The following is a 12,407-nucleotide window of genomic DNA, read 5'->3' as shown; positions in this document are numbered from 1 at the left end:
CGTATCTCTATAGGAGTTGTCTAGATGTAAAGATTCCGATCCAAAGATTTTTGTAATTCAGCATTTATAAGGTAATATAATTACCTCTTGCAGAGTTGAGCTTGGCTGAGGCCGTGGTCCCTGGACCCTAATCTAACCAAGCCATGAGATATATATATATATATATTAATTAATTAATATTAAATGTGTATGATAGGAGGTGTGGGTCATGAGTTATGATTCAGAAAACTCATTTTGTGACTGTACAATCAGTCACTTATTTGTTTTTTAAATCAAAATCCAACACATTTTCCAAGAGTTGGGTAATCGTTTACTGAGAAAAGACCATTGCAGATTACGCAGAGAGCTGTTGCAGATTAGATAATTATGTTGGAACATAATAAATTCTGTTTTACATATATGTGTAACAGTTTGGTAGGCATGTCAGGAATTAAACCTTAGTCAGGCATTTGACACTAGCCGGGCATAGAATATTGCATTTTGCATGTTTCGCTCTTCATGGTTTTTACAATTGTGAAGTGCGTTAGAACAAATCAAGCCCCACCCAGGAGAGGAAACCAGATATAAGGAGGCGACATGTCTTATAGCATTCACCAGCTGGAGCAGATGGAAGCCATGCAATGATCTTCTCTTCAAGAATCTCCCCCAACACAATTAGCAATTTTTTTTCTTTCATAAATTTCAAAGTTATAACTACAAAAGCTAGATTTACTTGTCAAACATTAGGCAATAATTAGGTAATCGTTTACAAGAAAAGGCTGTTACGTTGCAGCTTAAGTAATTGTGTTCGAACATAAATTTTCTTCTGTACACGTAAAGGTCAGCGCGTGCGAACATAAATTGCAGTTACTCGCAAAAAGCTGTTGCAAATTAAATAATTTTGTTTTCTGTGTAAAAGTTAGATAGGCATGTCAGGAGTAAAACTTTACTCAGCATTAGACACTGGTCGGGCATAGAATATTAAATGCCTTGTTTTCTTATGCATTTTGCATGTTTCCCTCTTCATGGTTTTTACAACTGTGAAGAGATCAGAACAAAACAAGCTCTCCCAGGAGAGAACACCAGATATAAGGAGATGACATGTCTTATAGCATACACCTGCTGGAGCATCTGAAGGTGTCTTATGGCATACGCCTCTGCTACTGTAGTACTAGACATACAGCAGCTTGCTAGTGAGTTTAGGGAGGTTTTCTGTTACGTGAAAATGGAATTGAGTTATAGATTGAGAAGGGAGAGAGGATGAGAGGAAAACTCAAAAAAGAATTTAAAAGGAGAAGAACAGGAACAAGGAGGGAATTTGAGTTTAATTTCTTGATGCCTTTTCGTTACTTCATTCTCTTGGTTTCTTATACTTTTTGTTTTTTGGTAGTAGAGAAACTTTATTAGAATGAAAAGTCACGAGTACACCATAAATTTAGAACATCAAATAACATAAGCCAACATAAATGCAGGGGGCGTATGAGTGTAAAGAAGAGCATCATCTGATGACACATACTCCTTTGTCAAAGCATCAGGAACCATACATTTGCTTCCCTTGGCACATGAGAGAAGGAAATGAAGTCAATATACGGAGCCATATCCAAAATATTTGAGATGATGAGCAATATCTTTCAGGGCGCCACAATAGCCGGCTTTTTAAGAATGGCTATCAGTGCTTGATTATCACTTTCAATTGCTATATGTGTGGGTTTTTTTTTATTTATTACCCGCCGGGCCCCCCCCCCCCCCCCCCCCCCCCCCCCCCCCCCCCCCCCCCCCCCCCCCCCCCCCCCCCCCCCCCCCCCCCCCATAATTTAGGAAGTCCCGAGAAAGAAAAGTTTCATGCCATTACAGAAGGCCTACCTCATGGCCACAGCTTCTAGAGTGGAGACATCATGAATTGTCGTACCATGATCAAAACCAAACAGCATCTTACCCAAGTGGTCATAAGCAATACCACCATATCCAACTAAACGTTGTTCCTTGAACAATGAACCATCAATGTTGATCTTTGTAATAGGCAAGATAGGGGAAGCCCATTTGATCAAACTGGGATTTTGCGCCACCTCAGTCTTCTTAGAAGCATTTAAAGAGTAAAATTGAAGACCTTTCCATATCTAGAAACTACGAGGTGTCACTGTTCATTGGAGTCTGCGTCCATCTGTGCAGTATAAGTTTTCCATAAGAGCCAAAGAGCAAGGAAAATGTTAGTGATCTTTCCGTTATCACCTCCAGTAGACCAAAGAGGTATAAGTTGATTGACAATGTCAATCACCTAACTTCCCATTGCCATCCCTAGGCATTGTAGGTCGTTCCACACTTTTATTGTAGATGGGCAAAACAAGAAAATGTGGTCCGGAGATGTATCAGGCTATCCACAAAGGATACAAATTGTGGGACAAGAGCAGCCTCGAGTCGATAGAAGAGATGTCGTGGGGAGTTTCTGATGCAAGAGTTTCCATAGAAAATGAATAGCCCACGGAGGTAAAGGAAGCCGCCAAAGTCTACGCCAAAAGGTCGAAGGAGTCAGTTGATTGTTTTGACCATGTAGATGAAGGTAAGCTAGCTTGTAAGTAGATTTAACGAAAAAGGCCCCCCCTGACGTTGTCTAGTACCAATTGATGCAATCTTCAATAGGCAGCCAAGAAATTGGGATGGCCAGAGTTTTATTACCGTATGTCTGGTCCACCAAGTACACAAGATTCCTCGATCCCAAGTATGAGAACGAGGGTTGATCAATTGAGCAATTGTAGAGGGTCCATTTCTGGCAAAGGGGTAGCATCCCATGTTAGGTGCTATCAGGAATCCAATTAGAAGTCCAAGGGTTAATTTGGTTACCATTGCCCACTTGAAAGAATATTCCCTACTGGATGAGATCCCTCCCCTTCAAAATAGACTATCCTCCCCATGAGTCCGTCAGTTGTGGTTGCACTTCCAAAAAGGTGCAATGTTTGCAATATTTGTTTAGCATTAATAGACCCCACAAAGAGTTTGGAGAATGAAGTAATTTCCATGCCTTCCAAGACAGAAACACCAGTTGAAAGCTTGAAGGTTTCTAAAACTTGAACCACCTTCAGATTTAGGGGAGCAAAGAGTATACCAATCCATTGTATGATCTTCTGTCGGAGCAAGGAGTCTTGCCATTTAACAACCTGTAGCAACCTAGCTTTCTTTTCGGTCTCCTGAGCAAAAAGATTATTGTTCATCCCTTGGTCATCTGTTAGTTTCTGAATTGATTCCAACTCCACCTCAGTTTGTTTAACCTCCAAAAAATATTCGGGAATGTCGACTTTGCCCAAGGTTTAAGCATGCTCTTTAGCAATTTTGATTTCTGAGCCAACACGAAGATGGGATCACCCACAATATATTTTCCCCAAGCCACCTCACCACCTCAAGAAAAGAATCATCAGTCATCCAAAAGTTATTAAATCTGAAAGGAACATTTGTTGGCTTCTTAACTTGCTCTACAGAAACCAAGATGGGGGAGTGATCAGAGACCTGTGTAGTGAGAGTTACTTGCCAACTATCACCAAATATCTCCAATGCAACCAGTCTGCAATACAAAAACTTCTATCTAACACTGATAAAACATTTCCACTTCAGTGATGGTTCGTCCAAGTAAATCTTCTACCCAACGACGACAGCTCCAACAAATTGCAGGCACCAACCATAGCTTGAAAATCAGCCGAAGAACCCAAATTAAACCTACCTCGGCCCTTTCTTTCAGAAGACCGTAAGATAGCATTAAAATCCCCCAAAATAACCCACGACATAGTAGAGAGTAGTTGACCAATCAATTTCAACCACAATCTTCTGTGGTTAGCTCTAAGACAACACCCACGCACCTGAGAGAGGGGAAAGGGGGGCCCCCCGCCCCCCCCCCCACAAAAAAAAAAAAAAAAAAACTGAATGCACTCCTCCCCAAAAAAAAACAAAAAATTGTTGAGGGGGGGGGCCCAAACCCCAAAACGGGTACCCCCCCCCCCAAAACCAAAAAAACTTTTTTTTTTTTTTAAAAAAAAAAAAAAAAAAAAAAAAAAAAAAAAAAAAAAAAAAAAAAAAAAAAAAAAAAAAAAAAAAAAAAAAAAAAGGTATAACCCGAATATTATACCTTGTCATGTTAGTCGGGTTCCACCCGGTTAAAACAGGACAAAACCTAATCGGGCCTGGACCGAATGGGGCTCCACATGACAGTTGATCGGGAAGGATGCCGATCACCCATGACCAATAGCGTAACGTACGCCACAGATATGGCAATCATCCTTGTTATAGAAGGTCAACTCAACAGGTGATTGAACGGGACTAACAACAAGGGAGCATGATCCAAGGAGAAACATCAGCCCTTGTCCGGCTGACTTACCAAATACATAAAAGGTAACATCCATACTATAAAGGCACAGATCTACCCCTCCGGTAAGCAACCAAGACACACTGAGTCTATTCTTGTGTAGCTTTAGCATGAGACCTCTCGCTCTTCGTATTCTGACTTCATCATCGGAGGCAGTTGCCCGGCACACAAGCTGGCCCGTATCTAACCCTTTTTGCAGGACTCATCGTCCCGGATACGAGAGGTGACTCAACCGGATCCAGAAGCATAAGTGATCCGCATCAGTTTGGCGCCGTCTGTGGGAACGACAAAGCTTGGAAGTCATGGTGCGACGAACTAACGGACGTTCCCGACAAGAAAGTACAGGGGATGATCGAGTAATTCCCGAAGAAATGATTAATCCATCGGTTCACGAGGAACAAGAGGTACTTCCAGACAACATGGTTCTGGACGATCCAAATGAAGAAGGAACATCGCGAGGTCCCCGGGACCAGGCCATTATGGCAGATATGGACGAGATACGCAAAGGAATGCTCGAAATGCAAGGGGTATTATGCGGTTTAGTGCATCAAATTGGGGTCGAACAAGGACCAAGGCGTAATACCCAGTCTGGAAGGCTAATGAAAGCCTTCAGGACAGTACGAGGAGCCCGACATCCAAGGCGTATCCCGAGAACAAAAAACACTCGGGAACAAAGGGAAATACAACCCGATCGTAGCAAGCGCCAAACCACGCCTAATGGGACAAGGATCAGTGCTTTAGAGCGCATTTCGTTGCCGCCTAAAACAGGATCCTTGCCCCCCAGGGATCGTCGGGAAGAGGTCGATGAGATCGTGGATAAGGAGGAAGAAGGGGAAAGCCAACCCCAACCTTCAAGGTCGAGAATTTCGACCTCTCGGGCACCATCCCAAAGGAAGGAGACTACAAACCCTCGTTCAAAGGGGGAACGTGTCGAATCCGATGAGGATGGTACAAGGCAGAACCGGCTGCGAAGGCGAGTGGCCGAGGTCGAGCGAAAGCTGGAAGATCGGGATCATGACGAGGATCTTGATGTAGTAGATCGGGAGCCGTTCTCAGACGAAATCATGAACATGCCTCTCCCAAGAAATTTCATCATGCCGACCTTCACCCCTTTTGAAGGGAAAACAAATCCAAAGGAGCATATCAGCTACTTTAAATCAGTAATGACTGTGCTAGGTCGGGAGGATGAATTGCTCTGCAGAACCTTTCCAGCGTCACTCAAGGGCCCGGCTATTAAATGGTTTAGCAGTCTACGACCGGCATCAATAAATAATTTCCGGGAGTTGGCCCAGAAATTCATAGCCCGATTCCGCAGCGCGATCGGGAGTAAAAAGACGTCCGACAGTCTCTTTGGCATACGACAAGGTCGAAATGAGTCCATTCGGGATTATCTGAAAAGATTTGACGAAGTTGCCATCGAGATCGAGGAGCTTGATGATCAAGTAGCATACAGTGCGCTTTGGAGTGGCATTACTCACCAAAGGCTTCTGGAAGTCTTGCTGACGGACAAGCCGAGAACGTACGGAATCTTTTACGCAGGTGTCAAAAGCAAGCCAGTGTTTATGAAGTGATAAATGCTCGAGTCAAGGCAGATCGGGACAGAAGATCAGATCGGGACGTGGAAAAACCATCCCCGAGTGACAAGCATCAGATGTCAAAAAATAACTGGAAGCGTGAACAAGTAAACTATACTCCTCTAAACTCGAAGCCGTCAGAAATTCTGATGAATATTCGGGATAAAAAGGAGTTGAAATGGCCCGGGAAGATACGAGCACCTCTAGAGGAACGGGATATGACGAAATATTGCCGATTCCACCAAGATTACGGCCACCATACGGATGCTTGTCGGAATCTGAAGTTTGAAATAGAGAAATTGATTCAGCAAGGAAAGTTGGGTTAGTATGTAAGGCAGTCGGGTAAGAGCCGGGCATATTCACCCGCGCCAAAGAAGAGAGGCCGATCCCCCAGTCCAAAAGAACTTGTCAAAAAAGCGGATAAGGGAAAGGAGAAGGCGGATCGGGAAGAAACGCCTGTGTACGTGATTATGGGGGGACCAACTGTGGAATCAATCAGAAAGGCAAAGCAAAAGGCTCGGTTTGTAGGGGCTGTTCATTTACCTAAGAAAAGGCAAAATCCGGTATGTCCCGAGCCAATAACTTTTACGGACGCGGACTTAGAGGGTGTCACGTCACCACATGATGACGCGATTATCATCAAAGTCAAAATAGCAAACCGGGAGGTTCACCGAGTTCTGGTGGACACAGGATCTTCTGTCGATCTCATCTCGTATGATGCCTTCAGAAGATTGAAGTTGGCTAATGATTTGTTGACACCATCATCAACACCACTATATGGTTTCGCAGGATCATCCACAGTGGCGGAAGGAACGATCCATCTGGATCTCAAAGTTGGAAAGTCACCTCGGGATACCTTGGTTCGGGTAAACTTTATGGTGGTCAGGGAGCTGTCGGCATATAATGTCATTCTGGGACGACCAACATTGAATGCACTTGAAGCAGTGGTGTCTCCCAGACATATGAAGTTAAAGTTCCCGACCGAATCAGGAGTCGGGGAATGTTGCTCAGATCAATCGGCTTCCCGACAATGTTATACAAACTACTTGAAGGAAAAGCGTAAGCCAGAAAGTTCGGGAACAACCATGAACGTCGAGGTTCGGGATGATCGTGATGAGGAAAGCATGCAACGGGCGGAACCCGTGGAAAAGCTGGAAAGGATCCAACTTAGTCAATCCTTTCCTGACCGAGGAACGTTTATTGGCTCAGAACAACCGGAAGATTTCAAGGAAGAACTTACCCGGTTCTTGTGTGATAATGCGGATATCTTTGCATGGTCGGCAAATGATATGCCCGGGATAGACAGGCGGGTAGCGGAGCACAAGCTCTGGATATGGAAGGATGCAACCCCGGTCATCCAAAGACGAAGAAATTTTGCGATTGAAAAGCACGAGGCAATCAGGGTCGAGGTTGATAAGTTAGAGAAGTCGGGTTTCATAGAACCAATCGAATGCCCGACCTGGCTGGCCAATGTAGTCATGGTTAAGAAAGCAAACGGGAAATGGAGAATGTGTACCGATTACACTGACTTGAACAAAGCCTGCCCTAAGGATTGCTACCCTCTCCCGAGGATTGATCTTCTGATCGATGCCACTGCTGGTCACGAAGTCCTTAGTTTCATGGACGCATACTCGGGATATAACCAGATCTTGATGAGTCGGGAGGACGAGAAACACACTTCCTTTATGACTGATCGGGAGAGTTATTACTACCGAGTAATGCCGTTCGGCTTGAAAAATGCAGGGGCAACTTATCAGAGAGCTGTCAATAGAATTTTTCAAAGGCAAATCGGGCGAAATATGGAGGTCTATGTAGACGACATGCTTGTAAAAAGCTTGGTTCGGGTAGGACATTTGGCTGATTTGGAAGAGACATTTGATGTTCTCAGGACGTACCGAATGCGACTGAACCCTGAAAAATGCGCCTTCGGGGTTTCCTCGGGAAAGTTCCTTGGTTTCATGGTTTCCCAAAGAGGAATTGAGGCTAATCCAGAAAAGATTCAAGCACTGATCGAGATGACACCACCAGTTACAATAAAAGAAATCCAGTGTTTAACCGGGAGAGTGGCCGCTTTGAACCGGTTCATATCCCGAGCGGGGGAAAAATGCAACACATTCTTCAAAGCCTTGAAGACTACGTCAGGCGCGGGAACAGTCATTTGGACACCGGAATGCCAACAGGCCTTCGATCATCTTGTAACGTATCTCAGGACAACACCTGTTTTGGCCCGACCCTTGTCTGGGGAGGTCCTTACGATCTATTTGGCAATTTCGCCAATGGCGGTCAGTGCCTTTTTGGTTCGGGGTGACACCATTCAGAACCCGATCTACTATGTGAGCCATGTGCTTATAGATGCTGAAAAGCGGTACCCGGACATAGATAAACAGGCGTTGGCGCTTCTTGTGGCATCAAGAAAACTGAGGCCTTACTTCCAATCACACCCGATAATAGTCCCGACTAATTTTCCATTAAAGAAAATACTGCAAAGACCTGATGTGGCAAGAAGGATGGTCGGGTGGTCTGTGGAACTTAGCGAGTACCATATCGAATTTAGACCGAGGACGGCCATAAAAGCCCAGGTACTGGCCGACTTTGTTGTCGAAAGCACTATACCACAGAGGAACGACCAAATACCAACGGCTGGAGTATCCGACTTGTGGATTCTGCATGTAGATGGTTCGAGCAATGTCTTAGGGTCGGGAGCAGGCTTGACCCTCTGTAGTCCCGAAAACTTCACTATTAGCTATGCTATAAGGTTTAAATTCCCAGCCTCAAACAATGAAGCAGAGTATGAGGCTGTCATAGCAGGCTTGCGAGTGGCCCGAGCCCTCAGGGTTCGGGAGCTGGAGGTAAGAAGCGATTCTCAATTGGTTGTCAACCAAGTTAAGGGAGAGTATGAAGCAAAGGATGAAAGAATGGCTAAGTATTTAGTCAAGGTTGGACAGTTTCAAACTTTCTTCGAACGGGTAACATACCGACAGATACCAAGAAAAGAGAATGAAAATGCAGATGAACTCTCTCGATTATCAATGGCAAGCTACAAAAACTTTGACTCGACGGTTTACATTGAAGAATTAAACAGCCCGAGTATCCAGGAAGTAGAAACCTTTGAGATCGATAAGGAATCAGACTGGACCACACCTCTGATTACGTATATTCGGGATGATATTCTCCCGACTGATCCAAAGGAAGCAAAAAGAGTCCGGAATCAAGCCGCTCGGTTCACCATGATTGGGGATCAGCTGTATAGGAGGTCCTTCACGAATCCTCTCTTGAGATGTGTTGGGCCATCCCGAGCAAGTTATGCCCTAGCTGAAATCCACGAAGGCATATGTGGTGCACACATGGGCGGGAAGGCATTGGCACAGAAAGTATTAAGGTCGGGAATATTCTGGCCTACAGTACAAAAGGACGCGATTGAATATGTCCGTAAGTGCGAACGATGCCAGAAACACGCTAATGTCCCAAAATTACCAGCAGTCCCCATGATATCCGTCTTCAACCCGACGCCATTTGCGATGTGGGGAATGGACCTTGTTGGGAAACTACCGAAAGCTCCTAAGAATCGGGAGTATATGGTGGTTGCAATAGATTACTTCACAAAGTGGGTCAAGGCTGAACCGTTATCTTCCATCACGGAGAAACAGATGGAAAAGTTTTTTGAAGAGAAGATAATATACAGGTTCGGGATACCCCGGATATTAGTGACGGACAATGGCAAACAATTTGAAGGCGCCGGGTTCAAATCCTTTTGTATGAGGTACCATATAGAACATCGATTCGCTTCGGTTGCCTACCCCCATAGCAATGGACAAGTGGAGGTCACCAACAGGACGCTTCTCGATGGGATCAAAAAAAAGATTGGAGGATAATCGGGCAATGTGGGTCGAGGAACTCCCGAGCGTTCTCTGGTCATACAGAACTACGGTGCGAACCCCAACTGGCGAAACCCCTTTTTGTTTAGCTTATGGGACTGAGGCCCTAGCTCCCGTGGAAGTATTGGCTGGATCGTTGCGGTATGATGCATTTAACGAGCAACAAAACGATCAAGGACTAAGGGAGAATTTAGATCTTTTGCAAGAAGCCCGAGCAAGAGCACAACAGAAGAATCTATTGTATCAAAAAAGAGCAGCACAACACTACAACTCTCGGGTTAAGAACCGAAGATATAGATCGGGAGATCTGGTTTTAAGACGTACAGGGGCTTCAGACCCGAGAAATCAAGGAAAGCTAGCTCCAACGTGGGAAGGACCTTACCTGGTAGAAAAAGAAACAAGGCCGGGATCATACCGACTGAAGAATGTAGAAAGCGGAAAACCGATTGATCGTTCATGGCATTCCACTAATTTGAGAAAGTTCTACCAATAATCATTATAGACGTCGGGTCTGTTCCGTCTGTGACTCCGTCTTTTACCAGATCAAATCTTTCTAAGGAAGATACAATAAATTCGGGTCCATCCCGTTTACAATTACTCCTTTTTAAAGGAACTTGCATCTTTTCTGAAAGATACCATTCACTCGGGTTCACTCCCGTTTGATTAATTACTCCTTTTTAAAGGAACTTGCATCTTTTCTGAAAGATACCATTCACTCGGGTTCACTCCCGTTTGATTAATTACTCCTTTTTAAAGGAACTTGCATCTTTTCTGAAAGATACCATTCACTCGGGATCACTCCCGTTTGATTAATTACTCCTTTTTAAAAGACTTGCATCTTTTCTGAAAGATACCATTCACTCGGGTTCACTCCCGTTTGATTAATTACTCCTTTTTAAAGGAACTTGCATCTTTTCTGAAAGATACCATTCACTCGGGATCACTCCCGTTTGATTAATTACTCCTTTTTAAAGGAACTTGCATCTTTTCTGAAAGATACCATTCACTCGGGTTCACTCCCGTTTGATTAATTACTCCTTTTTAAAGGACTTGCATCTTTTCTGAAAGACACCATTCACTCGGGTTCACTCCCGTTTGATTAATTACTCCTTTTTAAAAAGGAACTTGCATCTTTTCTTAAAGATACCATTTACTTGGGTTCACTCCCATTTGGCTAACAAATCACTCGGGTCTATCTCGATTAATTCACAGGGGGAAGTTGTTTGGTCACTTATGTGCAACAAAAATAGAGGAAAAACTTGATTCATTCATAAAAAGATTACAATATTTGGTACCAAGCTTCAGTCAATTTTCACCGAAGGACTCCCGGGAAGATCTTCTCCAGTAGCTGGTTCAGTCGCGCCTTCAAGGGATTCCAGCATACCTACAGTATCGGCAGGGGAACCTTGAACCTCCTCCTCACCCCAATCATGCTCATCCGGCAGCTCACTAACCTCTTCTCGAGCTATGGTTTCTTCATCTTCATCTTCTCCTCTTACTTCATCCTCAGGGGAAGGTTGGGGAGGAGGATCAATATAATCCATAGCGTCGGGAAAAGGGAAGTCTTCAAGCTCGGGAAGACCTTCGGGACGAGGGCGTTTGAGCTCATCATAAATCAAAGGATCCAACAGCTTCCCCAACTCTAAGGGACGGGGAAGATCAGTTGCTCCAGAGCCTTTTTAAAGGCAACCCGCATACCTCTCTTAAAGGCGGGAGTAGCAACAGCCAGAGTGAGACTTTTAAATTCTTGAGTCATGAAGTATTCCTCCAACACACCCCGTCTAGAGGCTTCGGGACCCGAGGACTCCCAGCCTCTTTCAACTTCTCTCTCACTGGGCATTCTCATTCTTCTCCGCCAATAAGAGGGCTTCAGACGCCCTCAAATCCTCAGACACCTTCCCGACTCTCTCTTCCAGGTCGTTGACCTTCCCTTTATACTTACTTTTGCTTTTGGAAAGGACATCCCTTTCCTTCTTCAGCTTGGCCGCTTTCTCTTCGGCATCTTTCAGTTTCTTCTCCGCCTCTTCCTTTTCAGTGATAGCAGTACGGGCCCGAACGTTCGACTCCCCGTGGAGCTGTTCGGCCAGCGCTAACTGCTTTGCTTGGTCCCGAGCCCTACGAAGAGACTCAGAAAAAATGTGTACAGCACCAGCAACGTATCTGAAGAAAGATTACCCGGGTAAGAAGAGTGATAATAGTGATTCGGGAGAAAAAGGAAGAAAAAGACAGGTACCTGAATCCTTCATTAAAAAACTCCCTATTCGGGAGGTTGCGCAGATACATTGCATCAGCATCGTTAGTAGCTTCATTTAGCCACTGTTCAGCATACTCCGAGTCACTGAAAACGGTGTTAAAACCGAAATCACCGGCCGAAGAAGAGGGGGCAACCTCCCGAGCTGGTTCGTCGATACGAACCCTTTTTGGAAGGCGAGGAATGCCGTCCGCTTTACGTTTCTCAGCTCCCAAGGAAGGAGCTTTCTTCTTCAGACTCTTGTCGGGAGATGGCCGGTTGGAGGGGGCAATCGCCTTTGCAGCCGCAGGAACTTGTGCGGGGGCTTTTTTGAGTACTCCCGAAGGAGGTTTGCTGGAAGGCACATGTTTCCGTCTTCTTGCCTCGTCCATGTTCCCGAG

Source organism: Hakea prostrata, chromosome 3 (assembly GCF_041222555.1).
Source record: "Hakea prostrata isolate BN-2017 chromosome 3, UWA_Hpros_2, whole genome shotgun sequence".
In the NCBI taxonomy this organism is placed as follows: domain Eukaryota; kingdom Viridiplantae; phylum Streptophyta; class Magnoliopsida; order Proteales; family Proteaceae; genus Hakea; species Hakea prostrata.
This window is presented reverse-complemented; position numbering follows the sequence as displayed.